The sequence below is a fragment of the Delphinus delphis genome, chromosome 9 (genome assembly GCF_949987515.2).
Source record: "Delphinus delphis chromosome 9, mDelDel1.2, whole genome shotgun sequence".
Lineage (NCBI taxonomy): Eukaryota > Metazoa > Chordata > Mammalia > Artiodactyla > Delphinidae > Delphinus > Delphinus delphis.
Genome location: NC_082691.1, coordinates 104,750,122 through 104,776,916, shown reverse-complemented (window position 1 = coordinate 104,776,916; position 26,795 = coordinate 104,750,122). Strand labels below are relative to the sequence as shown.

At 49.5% G+C, this 26,795-nt stretch overlaps 1 pseudogene; it reads right to left on the bottom strand.

Moving 5' to 3' along the window:
• On the bottom strand, positions 1-26,795 carry LOC132430839 (actin-related protein 3-like; annotated as a pseudogene).

Here is a 26,795-nt window from a genome sequence, read left to right as displayed (position 1 = left end):
TCTAATTTCTTGCTAATCCTTTTCGGTGTGGCATACTTGGTAGAACTCAGGTGTGGAAGCCAGCATGGATCCTCCAAACCAAACTGCATATCGCTGCATGTGGTGTGTAATGACTTGTACGTCAATAGGTTTTGGCTTCAATCTACCACCACTCAATTCCTCACTTAATTTTAGCCTGGCATCTACAGTTCTTTTCAAATCTCTTTGCAAGCGACGTCCGAAGTCCCTGAACATCGCTGAACCTCCAGAGAGGACAATATTCTTGTAGAAAGGACGTCTGACATCAATAGGATAATTCTGAATTACTTCATCTACAGCTTCTGAGATAGGCTGAGTAAAGTCTGGATTCGCAAACTCTGGACGAAAAGAAATTTCAGGTCCCAAGAACCTCTCATATCCAACATCAATGGAAAATTCTCTCTTGGAGATAGCCTTGATTCCAGTATACTGTTTAATCCACTTTGATCCATCTGTATCATGCTTAAATTCTCTTACTAAATCTGGTCAGACATAACTATAGCGCTTCTCTACTGCCTTAGCAGTTTCCAAGGATTGCTCTGAAGGAATTCCTACTTCTCGATCTCTCAGCAATTGCTGAATAAAATAGGCTAGATCTCGTCCTGCGATTGGAATGTGCTTAACATAGCTGCCAATCACATACCCTTCAGCCACAGGGATGACATGAGTGACACCGTCTCCACTGTCTATCACCGTACCGGTCAACGTCCGTTCTCCTACTTGTCTGGAGGTCCCGGATGCAGCTACGGCAAGAACAGCCTATACGGCAATGTACTAGCCTGGAACATTGAAGGACTCAAACGGTATTTCACAGTATCCTCCCTGTTTTCTGGAGCACTCAGTGGAGGTTCAGTCAAAAGAAGATAATGGCCTTCAGGCTCCGCCCTTAAATGTTGCAAGATCACTTGCCCCGTAAACCTTTCCATCAAGTCCCAATCTTCAACGACGCCATGGAGGACTGGCCGCTTTGTTGCATATGTAGGTTGTCCTGTTGCCTCATCACCAGTGAGGAAGTCTAGGTCATCAACACCTTTCATCACCCTCCTCTGAGCTCGATCACCCACTTCTGCTGACTCCTTAATAGCGATACAGGAAGGGATGATAACCTGTGGCTCCCTATTTCCGGCATATCCTAGTTTTGTACACCCCGTGCCACGGTCCACCCCACGGGCCGCCAGCCGTCCGGCCATCTTCCTCTTTGCCTGCGGCTGCCACCGTCTGCTCCGTGCCAGCTGGGGCCAGGGATGGGCGGCGAGAGGTAGACGCTACCTGACCAGCCTCGGCCGGGCTGCCCACTCCGTCGGGGGCGGGGGAGCCGGGAAGACAAAGCAGTAGTGAGAGAGCAGCAGCCTCCGTCAGCCGCTACCACGTCCTCAAGCCTGGCAGGCAGTCCCCGTGCTGCCCCCCGCGGCCTCCTCCCCGCTCTCTCCCCGCTCCTCACTCCTGTCCCCGCCCTACAACTTCTTCCCCTCCCGCCGCCTTTCCCCGGGAAGCCAAGGTGGCCTTCAATGGCGACGCCCCGGCCAGGCCAGCTATCCCCTGTACTTCTGCAGGGGCCTTGGTTCTATACTATGAGAATGTACTTCTTTGGTATTTTGTCATCAATAAAACGAATTTTGTGCCCCCCCAAATTACATCGATATTATTTCATATACATTATCTGAAAAAGAAAACCCCACGAGTGGCTGGTATAAGAGGAGCCTGAAAAGCTCACAGACTTGGAGTGGAAATTGGGAAGACCTGTGTGTAGAAAACGTCCGTGGCTTTCCCCCCCGCAATCCCATCCCTCAACTGATATCCTAGAAAAATTATCAATGTGCACAAAAGTTGTTGGCAAAAATGTTCTTCCCAGCATTGTCTGGGAATCTACATTTTCCTTTAGAGAAGGATGGACCCACAAAGGTTGGTGTCCTTGCCCCAGGGATCCCACTCCAGCAGGAACCAAAAGAAGAAGAACTAGAACTTCCTGACCCGAAATGGGCACCTGTTAAAACCACAGTGCTGAGGGGAGAAAGCAGGGAGAAGAGATCTGGGCAGGAACAGAATGATACCGCTTACATAGAAGTTTTTTAAAAACACGCAAAACACTACTGCCCATTATTTATAAACACGTTTGGACATAGTAAAATGATAAAGGCAGCCATAGGAATGACAAACCCAAATTCAGAATTTGTTCTCCGCTCAGAAAGGGATACCTTGGCACTTCCATTGTATCTGCAAAATTCACCTTCTTCGGCTGGGAAGGATGCCCTTTCTATTTTAGTTGTATTGTCGTGTCTGAAGTATTCTCTTCTTTTAAAAGTCCTTTCAAGACACAGGACTTATTTCAGTGATCACTTTGCAACATATATAAATGTCGAATCATTACGCTGAAATTAATGTAATGCTGCATGTATGTCAGTTATACTTCAATTTTTTTAAAAAAGGAAAACCATTGACGAATTCATCCGGGGAGGGGCCCGGGGCTAGCATGCGCTGGGATGGAGTTGATACTGATGATGAAAGGTTTGGGTACAGACAGAGGTGATGGTCACACAATATTGTGATGTGTTCCATGCTGCTGCGTTGTGCACTGCAAATGGTGAAGGTGATAAATACTGTGTGTGGACGTTTTTCCGTCATAAACAAAGGAGACGCAGCTGTGCACTTAGGGATGCAAAGTCAGACGCACTCCGCGGTCTTAAGATTCAAAAAACAAAGTCCTAAAGGCCCCACACTCTTCTGGAAGCTGAGACGGAGCATGGAAGCCTCTGCCTGCAGTGACAACCGGTAGACACAGGACCTCGAAGGCGTCCGCCCTGCCCGGCCCTGTGGCGTCCGCTCTCTGAGGACGCACATCTGGTTGCATCCAGAAACACACTGCCCATCACCAGCCCTGGGAAGGACTCCAAGCAGTGGTGAGCCCTCCCCATGTGGTCTTGGGTGGAGGTGACACTGGCCGGCTGCACCATCAATGTCACCAGCGTGTGCCTCCCTCCCCACCCGGAAAGAGAAGCCTCTGGAACAGTCAGGCCACAAAGGAAGAAAGAGGCGGCTGGTGTGTGGGGTGGAGGGGCTCCTCCCTGAGCTGGAACCAGGAGCCAGGCTGGAAATCAGACGGGCGGAGGGATAAATAGGCAGGTCGCGTGGGGAGCTCCCGCACGGTGGCCTGAGAGCTGCCACCTAAGGGGCCGCCCCATCAGACCATCCTCTTGGAGCCCAGACGCTGGCACATCCCCATCAGGGCCCAGCTGCACACGTGCTCCAGCTGCCCGCTACCAAGCCCTACCTTTAAGTAACCGTGGGAATATTAATGCACTAACCTTCAAGAGAACTCAGCAAGGTAGGTGTTAACACTTCCCCACTTTACAGATGAGGAAACCAAGGTCCCCCTCTAGTTTGTGGGGCTCGGGGATGTGAACCCTGACAGCTGCGTTGCAGAGCCCACACCTTTGACCACGGCCAGTGCTGGCTGTCCATAAAAATGTATGGAGCAAATTGTGGGCCGAGGCACCATTTCTCCCAAGTTCCCCATTTCTACAAAGATCAGCCTGAGAGAGGGACACACATTAGTTCTCTTCTCCCGTCACTTCCATTCTAACATGTATGTAATTCATGGGCAGTTAGCGTGCAGCCTCCCAGCAAGGCCACAGGAGAAGCCCTTAGATGCTGGAGGAGGGAGGGGGAGGGAGGGTTCAAAGGCAAGGAGGATCGCCCGGCGCCTGGGAACCATCCATGCGCTCAGGAGATGGAGGGTGTTCGTGGGAGGACGATGAAGGGCCTGATGGTCGCAGAGGGTCGGAGGGAAGAGGCAGCAGGTGACAGGGATCCCGGGACAATGGAAAGGACCACAGCCCTGCCCCGAAGGAGGCGTTTGGCGGATACTTGCTGAACAAAGGACTGTGTCTGGAAGCTTATGTCCAAGATCTGAGCACTCTTGGCATGAGAAGAGCACTAAACTAGCAACCAGAAAACTCAGTCCCTCGTGCCGGTGGGACAGTGACCAGTCGGGTCTCCAGGCCTCTCCGCATCGGAGTGCGGTGGAGTGTGGGGCTCACGAGGGCCCCTCTGACCCTGATGCTCGGCCTTCCCATGAGTCACTCCAGCCCCAGTGGTTCGTCAGCGGGGCTTCCGGGGAAGCCAGAGAACAATCAGAGGCGAAGGGAGAGACCAGGGCCCGCGGGGTCCGCGCCTGGAGGAGAAGGCCCTGTGACACCCAGCATAGGGTGACTCAGGCAGTATTTTTCCAGTGTGGCAGCCGGAAACGTCCCCGGCCACACAGCACCTGTATTGAACGGCGTTTGCACGGTGTGGCAGGGTTCAGGTCTTGCCCCTTGTCATGAAAACAAGGAAAATTCCAGGTCAAGTCCAGTCCTGCCTGCAGAGAAGAATCAGGGCTCTCTGGTTCATTTGGTTTGAGTCACCACCGGCATCCTCCAAGAGGTCATGATTCATGGCCACGTTATTTAGGGAAAGAGTCGCAAAGCCATCAGAACGCGCCTTCCTCTGGTCCGCCTCCAGCCCCTGCCTGGCCGTCGCTGGAGCCTTTGTTTCACGGTAATGACACAGCCAAACCTCGGTTATTTGGACAGGACAAAGGGGGGTCACCTATAGCCAGAATACTGCCGCGTTCGATTTGTAGGGCTAAGAGGTAACTCATCACCAGTTCCAGGTGCCTGGGGCTCCTCACAGAGTGGGTTCCAGCTCTGAGCCCCGGCAGGACTGCAAAATGGTTTTCTCTGTGTCCCCTGCAAGGCCCGGTCAGACCCTCAGGGCCCCTGAGTCAGGACGGACAGGCTCGGCAGCGCACGCCCCGTCCTTAACCCTGAGCAAATCCACCCACCCTCCTCCGCCCCTACGACAAAGGCTTTATTATTATTGTCTTTCCTTACAACCAGGAGAGTTCAAGCTCGTCCTGATTCTTCCGAAGTCAGACTGCCACCAACTTCCAAACGAAATGACATTTGAATGAATGTATTTGGGGGAAAACCCAAGAGAAAGAATCCTGAAGGACCGCTTTTGTCTGCTTAAGGGACCGGATGAATAGAAAATCTTCTAACTGTGGCTATCAGACCGAATAAAAGTGAAATAGTCACTGTAAGGGAGCTTCCATTTTATTCTGAGAAGCTTTTTTTTTTGAACCCATCATTTTATACCCAAATGGGACAGAACCTGGTTCCATTCATTAAATACTAGGACAACTTGTACTTTTACCACTAAATATTAGCATCTCGAAGCCGACACACTGAGGTGGTGTCGTTTTATATCAAAAGTTCAGTTCCTTCCTAGAAATAAAGAAAAAAATGAATAGACTCAACATACAAATATAAAATGTCTATCAAATAAACATCTAAAAATTAAATGTCTTGAGAAAATATTTGCAACACAGGTAATAAAGGAAGGTGAATACTCACTAAAAGAAAATCGATGGAAATAACAACTAAGATGATAGAAAATTAGGACAGGAAAGAGAATTGACCAAAAAAAAAAGGAAAAAAGAAATACAGGTGGCTAATAAAAGTTAACTTTCTTAGTTTAAAAGAAATGCCATTAAGACAGAAAGGCAGTGTTTGCCTGACGGACCCAAGGCCTGTGCCCACAGCACTATGGGTGCCCAGGAACAAAATTCCCATAAACTTTCTGCAAAATAATTGGATGGCATTCGCCAAAGACCTTTGAAAACATTTATGTACTTTGGTCCAACAGTTCCACTTCTAGAAATCTATCCCAAGGGATCAACTAAAAAAAATGCTCATAAAAACATAATATTCTGTTGACAAAGATGGGCATCAAAAACCTGTTTGTAAATAGAGAAAAATTTAAACCAGAGGAGCAAGTCCAAGACATAGAATATTATTCAGCCATTACAGAATCCTGTTGCCAAGACTCCTTAATGACCTACGTGGGAAAAGAATCTAAAAAAGAGTGGAGGAATGTATACGTATTGCTGATGCACTTTGCTGAACACCTAAAACTAACACAACATGGTAACTCAACTATACTCCAATAAAAATTTTTAAAAAAAGAATCTCTAAGAGTATAGGGAATTCAGTGGATAACACCTGAAGTAAAAAAAAGGAAGAATACTGTGTTTTAATAGGCTATACGCGTAGCCACTTTAAAATATATCTGAGCGGAAAACCGGAAAGAAACACGGGTGATCAGAGTGGTTGTTACTGTGTCTTTGGTTTTTTTCCTTTGTCTCATTTTAAAAATTTTATGACGTTTTCAAAATATTCTCTAATCCACACACAGTATTTTTACAATAATTAACATTCTTTTTGAAAGCTCTGCTATTAGGCATTAACCCTCAGTCTCCTAGGCGCTGGTGTTGGGTAGCATCCCGAGAGGAGTGGGTGGTCCTCCAGACTTGGCACCAGGGACACCCCAGAGACACAGGAAGACCCCCAGTCCAGCTCTGCCCTCCATGCCCGGCGGCACCTGCCCACCCTGGCCCTCTCGCCCTCTGGAAGCACAGGAGGCACTAACCCATTTGCACCTCTCCCTCTACCGGACTCTGTGAGGGTGCAGGCGTGACCTGTGGCTGTGCATCCAGCCCCTCGCGTGGTCCCTGGAATGTAGCAAACACTCAGTGGGCAGGTGCTCAATGGACGCACTGCACGTCGCAGACACGACGTGATTTCCCGTTGACTGAACGTGAGCGAGACCGTGAGGACGAGAAGGGAGCTGGCAGGGGACTGTGGCTCTCAGGGCTCGCTGCCACACGCCCAGCGACTGGACAGCACTTCCAGCAGCAACCTCGTGGGTAGGGGGGACACCTCCCTCTTTACCCCACACGCCGGCTTCTGGGGCGGTGGCCTGCCCCTCATCCCACCACAGGATCTGCTTCATTCCAGCAAGGAAGTGAGAATCAGAGTAAACTCCCAAAGCATCTGGGTCCCCACCTCCCTGGGGCGATGAAACCTCTGGCGTCCCCTCCTGCCCGGCCCTCAGGCTGCTCCACAGGCTGGTTTAGAAACATGCTCTTAGGGCAGGAGCGAGGTCCTGGGACCACGGCAGCTGGGAGCTCCAGCGCCCAGACCCAGACACCCACTACTGCCTTACATGACGAGCTCTTCACAGAGGGCCCATTCCCCCCACCATGAAAAGAAATTTAGACACACAGTCTGATGATAATATTTTGAATCGAGTCTATTCTAGTAAAACCAAGACCATGATTATTAAATTCGTATCCCCCATAAAATTTAGAAAGCAAGAAATAAACAAGGAAGTTCATTTCCTTGGTTGTTAGATCGAGGAAAGGTACAAGCAACAGGCAGGTTTTTTTCTGTAAATAGTTAAATTCACAAAAATCTTGTCACCCTCCGCAGAAATAAGGTAAGACTAGATTATTTGCACCTTGTTGCCATCCCAGGAGGTGCATTTTTCTCAGCAGCGTCAAGTACGACCCTGTACACTGCAGCCTGGTGTTTTGGTGGCTAAGGGACAGCCAAGTGAAGGTATCTGTTTAAGAGGAAGTAACTCAGCTCATGTCTTCAATCAGAGTATGTAGCCCCACTGATTTCTTTCACTGTCATAAAAGGGACTTGCATTGTTGTCACATAATAAACAAGGGCTCGGGGGCCTGACACTAAGCTCGCTTTTACATCACCATCTAATTCCTTATCCCGGGTGATAGTCAAACAATGCCCGGTCCCCAACCCCGCTGGATCCCACACACCCTTTGTTTAAACACCATCCGGGTCCAAAGCCAAAAGTCAGGAAATGCCAAGTCGGGCGGATTCTGGGTAAGTCCGAGCCTCTAAACGGAGAATCAGAGAAGCACAGCGCAGAGTGGAAGCGACACCCACTCTACCTGCGAGTTTCCTGAACTTCCTGGTTCGAGTTCCCAAAAATAGCGCTGGCACGTACTGCTAAGCGCTGAGAAAAGCCGGCTCGGGAAAGATGAGGGAACGTCCACATTTTCTCCCTTTGATAATTCCTGAAGACTTCTTAGGATTCTTAGGAAAATCGTTTTGCAGATGCTCTGAGGAACGTGATCTGATTACTTCCGTGCTTTAAGGACAATTTCCGGGTGACTTTATGTAAATAAAAGCAGGTAATGCTGCTCTGGTAAAGGAAGAATAACACCAACGAGCAGGTGTGATCCTACTCGTCCCACTTGAACTAGCTGCTTCTATGAGAAGGCAAGAAAAGAAAACAACAGACACGCTCCTGCCCTCCGGAATTTGCCAGTAACTAGAACCCAGAATGTTTTTAGGAAAAAGCTAGTCCTATGATACCTGCATAGTCACGAAACACCTACTGTGTGCCCTGAATTGTGCCAGGTGCTGGATGCCACAGTGAACTCCCACGGCCCCTGCCCTCCCAGGGCCCACCCACAGGAAGGAGAAAGAGAGGGCTGTAGGCAGAGCTCAGCCTCATGGGCACAGCCTGCAGGGAGCGAGGGAGGCCCCATCTTACGCTCCCGCAAGCCCGTAAAAGTACAACCAATTTCATAACAAAACAGCGATATTACTGCCCTCCAAAATGTCAGCTCTGTGACGGAAGGGATGTTCATTTTCTACCACTGCATCTCAGAATTTAGGGGGGCGTCTGGCACACAGCGGGTTCTTAGCAAATATATGTTGAGCACATAAATACGGTGTCTTGCAAATTAGCAGGCTACCTAGGCAATATTTTGAACTATGGGTTTATGCTTATAAAAGGAAAATACCTAAAACATTTCTGGGCTCAAAGTAAAAGGGAGGTGGGGAGACAGCCCAAACGGACCACTGCATCCTGAGTGTATCATAACCATTCCGGCATTTCAGTTAGGATGAAGACGCTACACGCACACTAATTCTAGCATCACAGTGGAAGATTTCTGCGACCCTTTTTCCATTTTTCCTTACGGAAGAACCCATGCTAGTAACAGATTTAACCATTTAGGTATATTAATTCTGTGTTAACCCATAAAAGAAATTGCTCCAGGTGCCCCGCCCATCACCATTTAATACATCAACAGGTCCATTTCAGTGGCCTGAGGTAATGGCCTTTATGGGCACTGGCAGAGTCGTGACCACTTAACCAGTGTCATTAAGCGATACCTGGCTCTTCTTATGAAGGAGATCGGTGAACATTTATTTTTTCCAAAGCAACTGACAAAGAAAATATAATATGCATCTTACAGAATATTTGTATCAAAAAAAACGCCTCTTCCTGTCGTTTTTCGTGGCTGCCTTATATTTGTCTTCTGGAAAGAGAATGAAATACTCTTTACATGGATTTGAGGCTAATTAGTGATTCAGTCCCCAGAACCAGGTGCTACCATCGAATGACAGAACTCCTCTAGAAATCGGAGCTGGGGCTGATCTTAGCCAAGCTTCTCCTTTGTGGGTGAGAAAAGCAAGACCCCAATAATGGAAGGGTCTTGCCCCATCTACCCAAAGCCCAGAGACGAGCCCAACTGGACGGCCGTCTCCATCAGAACCTTGCAAGGCAACTCCACCTGGAACGTGAAGCAGGATCGGACCCAAGCTCTGCCAGGTCAAAGGAGCCCAGAGTCGAGGACTTTTCCTGAAGCTGGCGTTTCCAGATCAAGAGCTATGCACGTTTTTAAATAATTTTAAATAAATTCAAATTTACACATGTTTTAAATCAAAATCTTAAACCTCGTTGGGCTTTGCTTCAGGCAGGGAGGCTGAGGAAGCCCACTGGCTTCACCGCCCTTCCTGACACAATCGGCTGAGAGGTGGGTCTCGCCCACCACAGGTTGCGTGACGTCAGCACGCTCGTGAGCCCATCTTCTTGTGACTCGGGGGCTGTGGGATGACCCTGAGCACGAATGGCGTGTGGGACAGGCCTCCGCGGAGGTTCCTGAGTGAGCCTCTGGGCCTGTTCCCAGCCATGCGCCCGTGGGTTTGTCAAGGGAGGCTTCTGCTGACACTGAGACCTTACTCTTCCTGCGAGATCAGCTGGCCCAGTAATTACTACTTTTCAAGGTGCTTAGACTTTACTACTGTCAGCTCATTATGCTGCCAACAACCCCATGGGACAGGTTCTATTGTCACCACATTAGTGGATGTTACCGGGCAGAGCCAGGCCGCAGAGCCAGGCCCCAAAGCCTGCCGGGGATCAAAGGACCTCAACATCCCATCACCTTGCTCACCCGGGGCCCGTGTCCCGTGACGGGAGAGCGGGAATGGCCTCTCCCCAGGACGCTGTCCTCAGAGCCCAGGGGAGGCACCGAGCGTCCTGTCGGATGTGTCATCCACAAAGTAAAGCCACCTGTTCTTGAAGGTTCTTACAAATGTACAACCACTTTGGAGGGGTATATGTATTGCCTCCCATAAAGTAAGTCTTTTTATTTATCCTAAGTCCCCTTCCTCTCAAATGTCTTCTCTTTTGAGAACTCCAAGATTTGGGTAAACACACTCACATCCTCACCTCCTCCATTCTTCAGGTATCAGAGGTTTTAGCCTTGCTCACCTGCTGTCTCCGACCAAGCCCTCCTCCACTGCAGCCCTTCCCGGAGTGACGGGGCCAGGCTGAGGCTTTCTGCGTGACAAGCCATGCCGGTCCTTCGTGGTTTGTGTTCCAGTGTCGTTTCACAAATCCCTCTCTACCAGGTACCATAAAGGGGATACAGGCGGTTTTTCTTTTTCAAGTTTTGTGGTTTTGCTTTTCACAATGAGACCTTAAATGCCCTGGAAGTTTTTATATTCAAAGCGGGGTAGGTGTCTAATTTTATTTTTATATGGGAAGCAAACTGTCCCTGCTCAATTTGTTGGCTATTCCAGCTTCTTCTCCATTCCCTTAGTACTATTTAATGGTTACTATTTCATGTAAGCATTTATTCTTTAAATAGATGTTATTGGGTGCCTCTTGTGTGCCAGGCACTGTTCTAAATATTGGCCGTACAGCAGTGAATGAGACAAACAGACAGACGGCAGCCTTGTTCTCACAGAGTGCAGACTATAAGGGACCTGGAGCATTTTCCAGGCAGAGAAAGGAGCAAGTACAAAGCCGAGACGCAAAAGCAGCTCACCGTTTGTGGTTGAGACAAACTCAAGAAGACAGTGTGTCTCGGCAAAGTCAGTAAGGTGGGAAGATGGTAGATGGCAAGGTGACAAAGGCAGGGCCTCTAGACAAAGGTTAAAAAGTTGGGATTTTGGGCTTCCCTGGTGGCGCCGTGGTTGAGAGTCCGCCTGCCGATGCAGGGGACATGGGTTCGTGCCCCGATCCGGGAGGATCTCACGTGCCGCGGAGCGGCTGGGCCCGTGAGCCATGGCCGCTGAGCCTGCGCGTCCGGAGCCTGTGCTCCGCAACGGGAGAGGCCACAACAGTGAAAGGCCCGCGTACCGCAAAGAAAAAAAAGTTGGGATTTTTCATAAGTGAAGGAAAACCGCCAAGGGTGGCAGCAGGGCTGCCAGTAAGGAAGCTGTTAGCACAGTTGAGGCAGCAGATGATGGTGTGACCTACAGGCATGTAGCGTAGCGGGAGGAGTGGCTGGATTCTAGACCCATTTGGAAGGTCCAGGTGACAAATCTGTGTGTACATGGGAGGAAAGAAGGGTTTTTCTTGGAGCAACTCTGTAAATGGTGATGGTATTTTACTGAAATGGGAATCCTGCAGGGGAAGCACATCTGAAGGCAGGAGGAGAGAATGAGGACAAGAGTTCTGTTTCTAAGATATTAAATTTGAAGATCTTCTTGGACATGGAGATGTCTGGCGGGCAGTTGGGTATATGTGCCAGGAGCTCAGGAAGGAAGTTAGGTCTGTCCACATAAATGTGGTGTCAGCAGCCTATGGGCGGTTATTAAAGTTGTGGGATTTGATGAGGTCTCCAAGCACACGAGTGCAGTTAAAGAAGAGGAGAAAGCATGAGGAAGAGCACTGGCCTCACGAATAGACTACAGTGGGCAAGTTGTTGATACATTTCCGGGCTTAATTCCATTTTATCTATCTAGTGTTTATCCATGTGCCAAAAAACCACATTGTTTTAATTACTATAATTTTATCACTCTACCTGATTTCTTCGGGTTTGCCCACCTGTGATGTTTGTATGCTGATAAGAAAATCTAATCAAAAGAGAGAATTTGATAACGAAGGAGAAAAGGAAATCACTGTGGGAATAAAATCCATGGGTAGATGAGAAGGGAAGTGATCTATTGCCTTTGCTGTGTAAGGATTGACTTTAGATAGAGGAGGTGTTTATCCTTTCTAACAGACGAAAAGGAAGAATATTTGAATACAGATTTCTGTTATACTCCATTTATCTATTTTGATAAAAGTTACCTTCATTTACAAATTAATTCTAAAGAAGTTAACACTAGTACATTGTGTCTGCTCATCCGTGAACAAAGTATGCCTCTAATTTCTTTTTCTTATCTTGTTGCGTTGGCTAGGAGAGCCAATGCCTTTTACTACATATTACTGGGGATATTTTATGGGAATATACTCAGTAATTATGTTTGCCATAGCTTTCAGGTTGAGGAAGTTCCTTCTATTCTTGGTTTGCTGAAAATTTTCTATTATGAGTTATTATTGAGTTGTAATAAATGCTTTTCTTCATTTAGTGATATGGTCATATTTTCCCCTTACTCTGTAATGATGTCACATGAATAGACTTTCTGATGCTGAACCATGCTTGTCTTCCAAAAATAAATTCTACTTTTGATTGCAGTCTTATTATTTTATATAAACTTTTAGCCTTATTTTATTAATATTTGATACTGGATTTCTGCATCTATGTTCATGAGGGAGGTTGAAATTTTGGTTTGCAGATTCATTCAACCTACATGTAGGCTCTCGGCCCTGCTTTAATTTCTAGGACTCCCATAAATCCTAGTTTGCAGCTCAGAGAAGAAAGGCCTGGGAAGAAGAGGTGAAACTGTTAAGTGAGAACAGACTGTTGTGGAAAACTGCCCAGTGGTTGCGCCTCTGTATTGACTCTACGTGTCACACGCCTGCTCCCCAGAGTTGTCCTTCGTGCCTGTTTGTCCCCAGAGCTCCGGCCCTTGGTGCTGGCATGGACCTCCTGCCATTGAATTCTCAGCCCTGGCTCCTGGGGAACAGTCCTGTCCTGCTGTGACACAACATTTTATGTCGCGAAAACTTTGCTTCTGAGAAGCTTTTCCCGTCAAGACTTTCTAGAGGAGCCGAGCTCTACGTGATTCTTTTCAAGGTATTTTTGCTCCAGGCTGGTTTTAATCAATATTTTTCCAAGTTTTATAACCACTTATCTAGGAAACTAGAAATAACCACAATAGATCTCCCACCCACTTCCCCTACCCTTGAACTTCCTTTCCTTGGGGTTATCCTGCCTTTCAACTACTGATTTGTCACCTCTCAGCTTTGCCTTAATCTCTGGTAACTATGTGATGAGCATTCAAAGCCAGACCCCCATTGTCCCTGGTCTTAAAATATCCCTGCTTTATGCCTTCTTAGGATTCACTCTAAATAAAATTTCAAAAATGAAGACAAATGGAAATCCAGCAGTACACTCTGACTCCGTGTGGGAGCGAACACAGCCTACACCAGATTCGTCCACTTACAGTATTTTCTTGACAGCTCAAAACTCAGGCCTCAGAAGACTGTGCAATTAGCTGCACATGGACCCATTTTCAGATCTTTTTCTGCTCCTGCACCTGGGCCAGCAGCTTTTTCAGCCAATCAGCTCATCATCGAATGACGTGTTCCTCACACAGCAGCCTGGGGGGATGGAATGAACATCTATTATACACCAGGAACTACACTCAGAACATAACAGTTATGGTCCTTTTGTTAACCTCATTGAATAAATAAGGAAGAAGAGTCTTTGAGGAGTAGTCATCCAGCTAGTAAGTGGGGGACCTGGGATTTGAACCCGGCTCTGTAGGACATAAAGGCTGGGCTCTCTCAGTAGAGTGTATGTCATGGTCTTTGCCCTGAGTGAGGATGTCCACCTTGCTGGGCAACAAGCCAACATTTAAAAGGGCTACAAAGCAATGCCCTGCAGCGGATCGGCTGGGAGGTCCACACTCAAAGGCTACGCCCCATCTTTGCACCTTCAGCAAACCTCCCATCTTCTCCAGGCTTCAGTCTCCCTGAATCTAGTTCTGCTGCTCCAGAAGGAGCGGCCAGGACAAAAGGGTAAAAATTACAGGATGCTGTATTGTGTTTTTCAGAGTGGAAGTAGCCAGCAGCCCACTGGGCAGCCTGGAGGTGGTGATGCCCAAGCAGACCCGGAACGACCACAAGTGGCAGAGGGGCAAGCTAAGCTTCCCAAAGCCAGGGCCACAGCACCCGGCTGCCATGAGAGGGTGGAGAGCTGACATCTGCAACTCGCTGTGGGCAGTGTTTCAGGACCTCAGCCAGGCAGGGAGACTTTGGAACCAGGGGGCTTTGAGCGCTTCACTGACCTGGCCCCACAGAGCCCCATCTGTGAGATTGTCCCCCCGGGGCAATGGGTCCCTCACCCCAAGCCCAGCTGCCTCGTCCCTCCTGTAACCCCCTTTTCCCCCTCCGTACTTTAGTCTCAGAGTGGGTGTCTGGCAGCCTCTCATCTATTATTTGTCCTAGTCCTTCAGCCCTCATACTACACCTCTAGACATAAATATTACCCTATCTTACTGATGAGAAAATAGAGGACCAGAGCCTTAAACGGCTGAGCGGCAGCCTAACAGTCAAGGGCAGGAACGCCAGGAATGAATCCCAGCTCCACAGCTCCCAGGTGGGGAGCCTGGGAAAGTTAGATAACCTCTGAGCCCTTCATCCTCACCTATAACATGAGAATAATGATAACAGTACCTTACTTCCTAGGTTGCTATGAGGATTCAATGAATGAATACATGTTAAGTGTTTAGGACAGTGGCTGGCACAGGTGACACTGCACAAGTGATAATGCTGATTGTAACAGTGATGATGGTGACAGTATACAAGTGGTGATGATGGCGATGATGGTGGTGATGGTGATGAGGATGGTGATGATGGTGGTGATGGTGGTGGTGACTGTGGTGATGATGCTGGTGATGATGATGGTGGTGATGGTGATGGTGGTGGTGATGGTGGTGATGATGGTGGTGATGGTGATGATGATGGTGATGGTGATGATGGTGATAATGGATAGTGGTGGTGACTGTAGTGATGATGATGGTGATGATGGTGATGATGATGGTGATGATGGTGGTGATGGTGGTGGTGACTGTGGTGATCATGATGGTGATGATGATGGTGATGATGGTGGTGATGGTGATGATGATGGTGATGGTGATGATGGTGATAATGGATAGTGGTGGTGACTGTAGTGATGATGATGGTGATGATGGTGATGATGATGGTGATGATGGTGGTGATGGTGGTGGTGACTGTGGTGATGATGATGGTGATGATGATGGTGATGATGGTGGTGATGGTGATGATGGTGATGATGGTGATGATGATGGTGATGATGGTGATGGTGGTGGTGACTGTAGTGATGATGATGGTGATGATGATGGTGGTGATGGAGATGATGATGGTGGTGATGGTGGTGATGATGGTGATGATGATGGTGGCGATGGAGATGATGATGGTGGTGATGGTGGTGATGATGGTGATGATGACGGCGATGATGGTGGTGATGGTGTTGGTGATGGTGGTGATGGTGGTGGTGATGGTGATGATGGTGATGATGGTGGTGATGGTGTTGGTGATGGTGGTGATGGTGATGGTGGTGGTGATGGTGATGATGGTGATGATGGTGGTGATGGTGTTGGTGATGGTGGTGATGGTGGTGATGGTGATGGTGGTGGTGGTGGTGGTGATGGTGGTGATGATGGTGATGATGACGGCCATGATGGTGGTGATGGTGGTGGTGATGGTGATGATGGTGATGATGGTGATGATGGTGGTGATGGTGATGATGGTGATGATGGTGATGATGGTGATGGTGATGATGGTGATGATGATGGTGGTGGTGATGATGATGGTGGTGATGGTGAGGTGGTGATGGTGAGCATCGCACAAGCAGCCCTCATGAGCATCCTCACCATCATTTGCCCAGGTCACAGTAGAATCAGAAGATTTAACTCACCCCTCTGGTTCCTCGTCCAAAACTCTTTCCATTACCTCATAGGAAGAGCATCAGGGCAGTCTGATAAAAGGAAACTGCTTCTTGGTTTGTTGCCTTTTTAATAGGCTGAAAATATTAAAGGTGATTATTCCAAGGCCTTAGACAGATTCCATCACCGGTCATTCACTTGGTTTCATGTCCTGAAATAGACACTGGATTTCATAGCCTTGGCTCCAACCAATTGATCTGAAAGGGCAAAGCAAGCTGTCCCTAAATCCAAATGATCTCGAAATCCACAGAAAGAAAAAGTCCTCTGCATGGAAATCTTGCTTCTTTTTTCTCTCTTCCCTTAACAAGTCACTGCCATGGTGTCAGGAAGGTCAAACGGGTGCTTGGCTGGAGGACTTCCCAGTGCCTGAAGTGCCTGAGGAAGGACAAAGCCTTGTACCAACCCCGAGGAGGAGCCGCTCAAATACAAACTCCAGAAGCCCCCATGCACACACACACACACACACACACACACACACACACACACACACGCACACATGCACACACACACGTGCACACACACGCACATTCTTCTTGAATATTCTGCACCTGAAGCCCCAGGCCCCCCAGGAGCAGCTTGAGAGTGGGAAGAGCACATTGCAGACAGGAGGGGCCCCTCAGGCAGGGGCACAGAAAAGGGGTCCAGGAACTCCACTCAACCCTTATGCCTTCACAGACGGACCAAGTGCTCGCCCTGCTAATAAAAGACCCAGGCTTTGCAAAGCCGGCAGGCAGATGGACCAAGCTGAGTTTCCTTTCCAGCGCCCATTTTCACTAGAGCAGAATTTAAGAAACTGCTCCAGACAAAGGCAGCTGACAGCATAACCCTCCTTCCTTCTCTCCCTCCTTGCTGCTCTTTGGGGTGAGGCCAGTCCCCCATGCTCAGCCAGTGGCCGCTGGAGCCCAGGTCAGGTGAGCCTCCTACACGGCTGTCCCCGGCAGAGCTGTGTGGGAGAGGTGAGCGCAGACGCCCCGCCTGGCTGGCACGGGACACGTGGCCATCCTCCAAGCTGACAGACGGGTCAGACTAACAAGACCTGTCTGCACGGTGTCCAGGCTGCCATGTGTCCAGCAGATTCTCCCAGGGACCAGCAAGTTGCTGGGTCAGAATGTGGAAGGAGGGGCAGAGCAAGTGGCCTGTGAGAGAGGAAAACCCGGCTGTGGAGGCAGGCGACCGGCACCTGCCGGTAGCTTCGGCCACAGTTAGGGCGTGACACTTAGTGGTTCACGGCCTCAGTTTGCTCATACGCAAAATGGGGCTGTTATTAGTCCCCACAGCCCAGGGTTTTTATAAAGATTAAATGGAATAAGGTGTGTACATGTGCCACACGGCCGTCGGCAAAGGGAAGATGCCCCCTCTATGCCGGCTACTGTGAGTATTTCAATAATGATCAGCCTTAAACCTGCCCATCTTCCCATCTCATGGCTTCTGGTCTAGGAATGGGTGCATAGTACGGACGGAGGAATTTTGAGTTTTCCTTCCAGAGATGAACATAGTTATGTTCTAACAGAAGGACGGCAAGAAATCAGGTGTGAGCTGGAGTGATGCCGGGCATGGGGGTCCGTGCAGAGGCGGGTGGGTGGGAACAGGGAGTGGCAGGCAGTCAGGGCATCCAGAGCTCTGAGGGCAGCTGGCCTGTGGAGGCCAGTCTTGCTTAGCCACTCTCAGCAGGGGAGCAGGGCAGCAGCTCCCTCCTCTGTGGGGAGCAAAGGGGCTAGGCTGCATGAAGGGCTGAGAAGCATGCGGAGAGGACGGAGCATCTCAGAAGGTGGGGGGTGGGGTAGGAGTGCGCGTGCCCCGTGTACCTGTTCTTCTCGTTACTCAAAAACGCTTTGCACGTCTGTTTTGAACTAAATCTTCCCTGTGATTAGGGCGGCCATATAAAATCCAGGATGCCGAGTAATTTCATTGAAACAAACAAATACGTGGGGTATAAGTATGTCCCACACAATATTGGGGACGTACTTATACTTCTAAAAAATCATTGTGGGGCTTCCCTGGTGGCGCAGTGGTTGAGAGTCCGCCTGCCGATGCAGGGGACGCGGGTTCGTGCCCCGGTCCGGGAGGATCCCACATGCCGCAGAGCGGCTGGGCCCGTGAGCCATGGCCGCTGAGCCTGCGCGTCCGGAGCCTGTGCTCCACAACGGGAGAGGCCACAACAGTGAGAGGCCCGTGTACGGCAAAAAAAAAAAAAAAAAAAAAATCATTGTGTATCTGAAACTTGAATTTAACTGAGCATCCAGTATTTTTATTTGCCAAAAATAGCAATTTTACCTGTGGTGGAAATTGACTCATATGGTCAGCGACGGACGTGTACCACACAAAGCAGGGCCCGGAGGAAACCAGCTCTCAGCAAAGGGACTTTCAGAGATTGTGGAGATTGTGACCAAGATTTGCTCCGATCCTCAAAAGTTGGAAAGCGTGACGTAGATACCATGCTCCCTGGGTGTGAAACCCAGGCATCTGCTGACTCAGTACACAGGGATGGAAACTCGGGAAGTCATTGTAAACACATGCAGAGATTTTTTTTTTTTTTTTTTTTGGCTGCGTTGGGTCTTCGTTGTTGCGTGCAGGCTTTCTCTAGTTGTGGCGATCGGGGGCTACTCTTTGTTGCAGTGCGTGGGCTTCTCATTGTGGTGGCTTCTCTTGTTGCAGAGCATGGGTTCTAGGCATGTGGGCTTCAGTAGTTGTGGCTCGCGGGCTCTAGAGCTCAGGCTCAGTAGTTGTGGCGCACAGGCTTAGTTGCTCCGCGACATGTGGGATCTTCCCGGACCAGGGCTCGAACCTGCGTCTCTTGCATTGGAAGGAGGATTCTTAACCACTGTGCCACCAGGGAAGTCCACGTGCAGAGGTTTTGCAAAAGGTTGGTCCTAGAAATATTTTCATAGTGATGATTAAATCAAATGTTAGTGATGACTCCTTAGGCAGGTCCAGTTATGGGTGTTCTCTGATTTCTTCTTTTTGTGACTCTGAATTTTCTGATTTAAATTTAATTAAAAACTAAAACATTTCAATCAGGCCCTCCATGCTGCACTGCAGTTCCGTCTTGGAACCCTGAGGTTGGGCGGTCCTGCTCTCAGCCCACACCATTGCCTCTTCCAGCAGACCCTGCTCCTGCCATGTCTGCATTTCTTATAGTACCCAACATCACGAAAGATAAAAACTATGAAAATATGAGTTCCAAATCATTTTGCAGAAAGTAAATCTGCGCCCGGGCGAGCCAACCACTGAGCTTGGTGCATTCACGAGTGTTGCCCCATTTATTCTTCACTTTACAGATGAAAACTTTTACACCAATTAGTGTTAGCTTCTCGAAGGTAAAGCATGAATCTCATTGTGTCCATTCACTCATTCATGGAACAAAAGCTCACCGAGCATCTACTTCAAGCCACTGAGTCTTGCAGATGGAGGACACAGGTAAGGGCCAACGTGTCTCTGCTCTTAGGAAGGTCGCATCCAGCTGAGGGTCACTTGAGCCAGTCAGAGAAGGTCACAGTGCCAGAGTAGTGAACAGACAGAACCCCAGCAAATCCGAGCCCTCAGGAGGTGGCCTTGGACGTCAGGCCTTCATCTCTTCCTCCCTTTAGTCTGCGTTTACCAGGTGTTTGTTGAAGTCAGGCACTGCTCTGGGTATTTTAAATAAGATGGCCTGGTGACAGCTGAGCTGGGGGGTGACACTTGAGGCAAGACTTGGATGATAAAATGAGGTCTGTTCAGAAAAGAGCTGAGGAAGAGTGTTCTAGACAGAGGGAAGAGCATGTGCAAAGGCCCTGGGGAAGGATTTGAGTTGGCTCATGGAACAGAAAGTTGATCAGTGGGGTTGCTGAGCACTGGGACCAGGGCTTCCCAAGTACTGGTCCTTGGTCATGAGAAGGGCCCACTGATGAAACAAGGACGATAAGGACAATAGCAGTGAAGTTTTCCATAAAAATGTGAATTTACTCAGTTTAAAGGACCTGCCTTCATTATGAAGTTGGTCTTTTCGGTATGAAAATGTTCTGTCATTCATAAAAGGATGGTACTAATAATAGTAGGGCTTTTTAAAGTCCCTGACAATAAATAAATGCGTAAAAAGAGAGAGAGAGAGAGACACACACACACACACACACACACACACACACACACACACACACACACATACACACACACAGAGACAGCGACAGGAACAGAAATGCAGAGAGAGAAGCCAGTCCCTGAGGTTATGTGTTCATTGGCTTTGAATTTTCCAGTATAAAGCATCCAAGTCTGGGTGGCACTAATATAATCCAATTACTTATTGTACAGATGAGGGAATCAAAGCCCAGAGAGGCTAAGAGTTGCCCCCAAGATCACACAAGCTCCCCACACAGGCGCCCGATTCTTTTCCCCAGTGTGACTCCCTCCACCTGCTTGCTGTCACCCTATGGTCCATCCTTGACCTGAAACTCACAAACGCAGGGCCCTCCTCTGGCCACCACATGCTCTGGGCCTCGGTCAGAAGAGAACAGACCCCAAATTCCACACGGAGGTCATCTGGGTGCAGGGCAGCCGCTCTTCCTGACTACGTAGGCCTTCTTTCAACCTACTCAAGAGGAAGGTCAAATTATAGGTGATTGCCTTGTCAATGTTATCAAAGGTGACTATAATAATTTTGAAAATACAAGAGGTCAAGTTTCCACAAATTAATTAGGTAATTTGTTTCTTCAAGAGCCCTCACCATGAATTACCTATGAAGTAAAGATCTGATGCATTCAATGTTCTCCTGCACCATCAAGCTGAACTGGTAGCTTAGTGGTAATTATACATAAACACACTACAGTTCCACAGTACGCTTATTCCCAGGGTCTGACAGTTTACAAACTCCACTGAGATGAGCTCAGTCACACAGACTACCACCCATTTTCCTGATAGTAAAGCCGAGAAAAACAAACAAGAATTATCTGAGTGAGAAACAGTCCTTTTGGACCACGAATAATCCCCCAATATTTTGTTTATGTATAGAGATCTCCTTGATGCGGGCGTACTAAGTGCTAAAGTGACAGTGACCAGAGAGGTAGGCACGGTGTTTGTCCTTCAAAGCCCAGGGCTTTCATTTCATCCATCCTTGTTTATTTGGTTACTAGAAGAGGAGGCTATTCAGATTGAAATACCTTGGGGGAACGTCTTGCTTGGATACCAATGGCCTCTCTCAACTTCCATGACGAGCCTTCACCAAGAGCCATTTTCAGATGTGGCGAGAAATTCAGGAGTATTACAGAGAACAACGACTGGATTCATTTTTTTTAACAGCTTTATCGGAGCATATGGAATCATTTTTTAAAGCAAGCTGGGATATTTCAAGAAAAAAATCTTTATTCTGCATCTTATCCCATCTATTTAAGCTGTCAGAAAATGTTTTATTCTTTCAGAAAAACTATATTCAATAGCGGTTCCATGTGCTTTTTTCTAATTAATGTAGATTTTTAGGATCATTCTCCTCTCCGAGCCTACCTTGGATTTGGAGTCAGCCAGATGTGCCTTGACACTCACCGTCCCACGGCTGATGTGATTTCCCGCAAATTACCTAATACTTCCAGACTGTTATTTAACCTGTGAAGTGGGTACACGAGCAGGCACACTACGGGCGTGTCATAAGGGATAGAGGTGATGAACAGAATGCACGTAAACCCCAGGAAATGATGCTCAAACCTGTCCGATTAAATTCATCTCCAACTCACCTCCAGAAATTGGCTCGGATGTCCTTGGGTACCACCTGATTCCCTTGGGTACCACCTGATGCCCTTGGGTACCACCTGATGTCCCTGGGTACCACCTGATGCCCTTGGGTACCACCTGACGCCCTTGGGTACCACCTGATGCCCTTGGGTACCATCTGATGTCCTTGGGTACCACCTGATGCCCTTGGGTACCACCTGATGTCCCTGGGTACCACCTGATGCCCTTGGGTACCACCTGACGCCCTTGGGTACCACCTGATGCCCTTGGGTACCATCTGACGTCCTTGGGTACCACCTGATGCCCTTGGGTACCACCTGATGTCCCTGGGTACCACCTGATGCCCTTGGGTACCACCTGACGCCCTTGGGTACCACCTGATGCCCTTGGGTACCACCTGACGCCCTTGGGTACCACCTGATGCCCTTGGGTACCATCTGATGTCCTTGGGTACCACCTGATGCCCTTGGGTACCACCTGATGTCCCTGGGTACCACCTGATGCCCTTGGGTACCACCTGACGCCCTTGGGTACCACCTGATGCCCTTGGGTACCATCTGATGTCCTTGGGTACCACCTGATGCCCTTGGGTACCACCTGATGTCCCTGGGTACCACCTGATGCCCTTGGGTACCACCTGACGCCCTTGGGTACCACCTGATGCCCTTGGGTACCATCTGATGTCCTTGGGTACCACCTGATGCCCTTGGGTACCACCTGATGTCCCTGGGTACCACCTGATGCCCTTGGGTACCACCTGACGCCCTTGGGTACCACCTGATGCCCTTGGGTACCATCTGATGTCCTTGGGTACCACCTGATGCCCTTGGGTACCACCTGATGTCCCTGGGTACCACCTGATGCCCTTGGGTACCACCTGACGCCCTTGGGTACCACCTGATGCCCTTGGGTACCATCTGATGTCCTTGGGTACCACCTGATGCCCTTGGGTACCACCTGATGTCCCTGGGTACCACCTGATGCCCTTGGGTACCACCTGACGCCCTTGGGTACCACCTGATGCCCTTGGGTACCATCTGATGTCCTTGGGTACCACCTGATGCCCTTGGGTACCACCTGATGTCCCTGGGTACCACCTGATGCCCTTGGGTACCACCTGACGCCCTTGGGTACCACCTGATGCCCTTGGGTACCACCTGATGCCCTTGGGTACCACCTGATGTCCCTGGGTACCACCTGATGCCCTTGGGTACCACCTGACGCCCTTGGGTACCACCTGATGCCCTTGGGTACCATCTGATGTCCTTGGGTACCACCTGATGCCCTTGGGTACCACCTGATGTCCCTGGGTACCACCTGATGCCCTTGGGTACCACCTGACGCCCTTGGGTACCACCTGATGCCCTTGGGTACCATCTGATGTCCTTGGGTACCACCTGATGCCCTTGGGTACCACCTGATGTCCCTGGGTACCACCTGATGCCCTTGGGTACCACCTGACGCCCTTGGGTACCACCTGATGCCCTTGGGTACCATCTGATGTCCTTGGGTACCACCTGATGCCCTTGGGTACCACCTGATGTCCCTGGGTACCACCTGATGCCCTTGGGTACCACCTGACGCCCTTGGGTACCACCTGATGCCCTTGGGTACCATCTGATGTCCTTGGGTACCACCTGATGCCCTTGGGTACCACCTGATGTCCCTGGGTACCACCTGATGCCCTTGGGTACCACCTGATGCCCTTGGGTAACATCTTGCTCCATGACTCCACTTTCTACAGCTATTATCCACAACTACAAGTAACAGAAGTATTGGTAAGTGGCTCTAAAACAAATGGGCTCCCGCTCCCGTCCCCTGATTCAGATGTATGTGTGTGTGTGTATATATATACATTTTTAAGCCTCCTCTTTTAAAGCACCATCCAGTTTTCTTCTAGAAGTCCAACTGAGGACGTTGAAGAATCAGCAACCATGATTGTTCTACGATGCACACTTTTATTTCTACTTATTTTCCGGAGCACTTGGAAATAATTCTTCTAACTTCAGTTCTCACATAATAACACACCCTTGCCAGGTGGAAGTGGCAGATGAAGCTGCTTTTTCCCTGGTAGAAGAGTGGGGTGTGCGATGTTCAACTTGTCACCTAATTGCTGCAGGCTGTGGTTTTGTAATCCATTAAATAGAGAAATTCATGGAACTGTTGCAAAGGATTAATGAGATAATATTTGTAAAGTGATTGGAGATAATCTGATGAAAAGCACATATAAATAGAGCATTACTACTAAGTCTCTAAGGAATAATAAAATGTGTAATGACATGCCTGTGGTAATCTATACTTAATTATGTAATTTTCTAATACCCAGAAGGTATACACAGGCAGAGATGAGTAAATTGCATTGTATGGCATTCGTTCCATGAGGTCACTGGTCATTAAAGTTTAATCATGTCCCATTAAAAAATAAAGATTTCTGTTTTTACTCTTTCCCAATAATTACTAATATGTTGCCTGTGGTAAGGTATGAAGTCATATCGATTTATTTAAAGAGAGAGAGTTTTTATACGAGGCTTACTCACCTCTCTCCACCCATCCCCTACGCCCACCTGTCGGGACATCTCTGTCTTCAGGGGCAGACGCGGCTAGCTCGTGTGAAAGATGACAAACGAGCTCGTGTGAAAGATGGCAAACGAGCTCGTGTGAAAGATGGCAAACGACAAGGGACAGAGCACAGTTAACTGCAAAGTAGCAGAGCTGAAGCCTTCCGAGTTGGGACCAGAGGATCTTTGGAAGTGGCTTGAGGAGGTCAGAGACTTAAGCTCTGCTCCTGTCACCCGGAACCTCCAAGGTGCCAGGGCGTAGTAAGGGTCCTGTGAACATTCCTGAATGAATAAGCTAGTGAATGAATGAATGAGGCCCAGATAAACCCGAAAATGTCTCATGGAGAAGGGGCTGGAGCCAGGCCCTGAGGAGGGTGGGAGTTGACAGCACATCCGGCCAGCAGGCCCAAAGCACCTCAGTGGGGTACGTCTTGGAGTAATACTGTGACGCTTCAGACACCGGCCGGGGGACGTGAAGGCTGATGGAGGCTGATCATGGGGGCCTTAGGGTCTGATGGGTCTTAGCTGTCCCTCCTCTGAAAGTTCTTTGGTTCCAAATTTCAGACTCAAGAAAGACCAAAACTTCCTGGAAACCTGGTATTACCATATCTGCTGCTTCCCTGGCTCCGGAAGGCCGACACACACAGATGCAAGGTCACAGGCCAGGACACACAAAGGCTTCCACATGGAGCCCTGTGGGGTGTCGGTGCTCCCAGATGCGGCGGCGGCGGGCCGCGAGTCCCCACAAAAGAGACGGTCCAGGGGCAGATCCAGTGCAGAACGTGCCCGGCGTAGGCAAACAGGCCGTGGGGTTTCTGAGGGTTTCCATCGGCCTCAGGCACAGCCTCCCGCGGACAGCTGGCGAATCCGACAGGTGATGGTGCCTGAGGACCTGGCACGTCACCGTGCATCTGGCCCTGCCCACCGTGGACCTCGGGAGTCAGATGGAAGCACGAGCACCTGCCTCACCTCCGCTCTGACCCCCACAGTGCCCACAGGCACCTGGAGCTCGCCATAAACAAGCTGTCATGGGAGTCAAGAACGAGCGTGAGACGCAAACGGGGCAAGGGTCTGTGGGAAACTGTGGCGACATCACCGAAATGCCCCCAGCCTCAGTCCCGCAAGCCACAGGGTGAGATTACTGGACTAGTTCAGTGGCCCCATCCTGGTCCATGAACCAGGTGTGTCAGCATCATCTGAGACTCTTGTTTCAAATGCTGATGCGGGTGGCGGGGCCTGGAATCGGAGATGGTGTTTCCCGAAATGGATGCGGTCAGCCAGTTCGGAGACCCTGCGCACAAGTCTCCAGAGGCCCCTCCTGCTCTGCAGCCTGAGTTCTAGTCGCCTTGACAGGTGCAGAATTGAACGTGGAGCTCCGTGGCGGGAAGGGAGGCAGGCTCCCACCGGTGCTTCCGTTGGCGGCTCGCCGGTCCCTGGACCCTGAAACACCACGCCTCCCATCACCCAGGGCTGTCTTCCAGCTTCTTCCTCCCAGTTTGTAAGACACGTTATCTACTCTGTTCACACCAAGGTTTACACAAGGTGCCTCGGGAGCCACAGGTCCAACCTGGGCCGGGGATGCCGTGGCTTCACATTTCAGAAGGAAGTACCTGTTCCCTAGAGGACTGGTCCCCTTTGACTTGCTGTGACCTGCGTTGTGCCCCAGACGCAGAAATGGCAGGAAGTGAAACCTGACCTTTTCTCCCTCTTTCCCAGCTTTCCCTCATCTCCCCGCTTCCCTCACATCTCAGCTCGTCTTGGCTTCTAGCCCAATCGCTAAGGACCTATTGTGCGCGGGGCCAGTGGTCGACATGGGACGGATACACAAGCTGTAGGGCAGTCCATTGCATCCAGTCGAGGGAATTATAGATGCAAACTGTTATATATAGAATATGGATAAACAGCAAGGTCCTACTGCAGAGCACAGGGAGCTAGATTCAATATCCTGGGATAAACCATAATGGAAAAAAATATAAGAAAAGAATGTATATATGTATAGAACTGAGTCACCTTACTATACAGAGATCGGCACAAAATTGTAAATCAACTCTACTTCACTTAAAAAAATTAAAAATAGGGGCTTCCCTGGTGGCGCAGTGGTTGAGAGTCCACCTGCCAATGCAGGGGACGCGGGTTCGTGCCCCAGTCCGGGAAGATCCCACATGCCGTGGAGCGGCTGGGCCCGTGAGCCATGGCCGCTGAGCCTGCGCGTCCGGAGCCTGTGCTCCGCAACGGGAGAGGTCACAGCAGTGAGAGGCTCTCGTACCGCAAACAAACAAACAACCAAACAAAAATTAAAAATAAAATGATGATCAATTTAGGTGCTTGGCTTCCCTCATGAAAGTAGAAAATCTTCTGGAATTTTCAAGGCTGAGGGGACCCCGGGAATGGTTTGACCCAAGATACCTTTTGACAACGAGGACACCCATAGAAATCAAGCCCCTGAGGCACCCACCTTCCGCCTGAGGGCCGGGAAGTTTCCCCGCACCCCCGAAGCAGGACCAGCAGGCCAGGTGGGCAT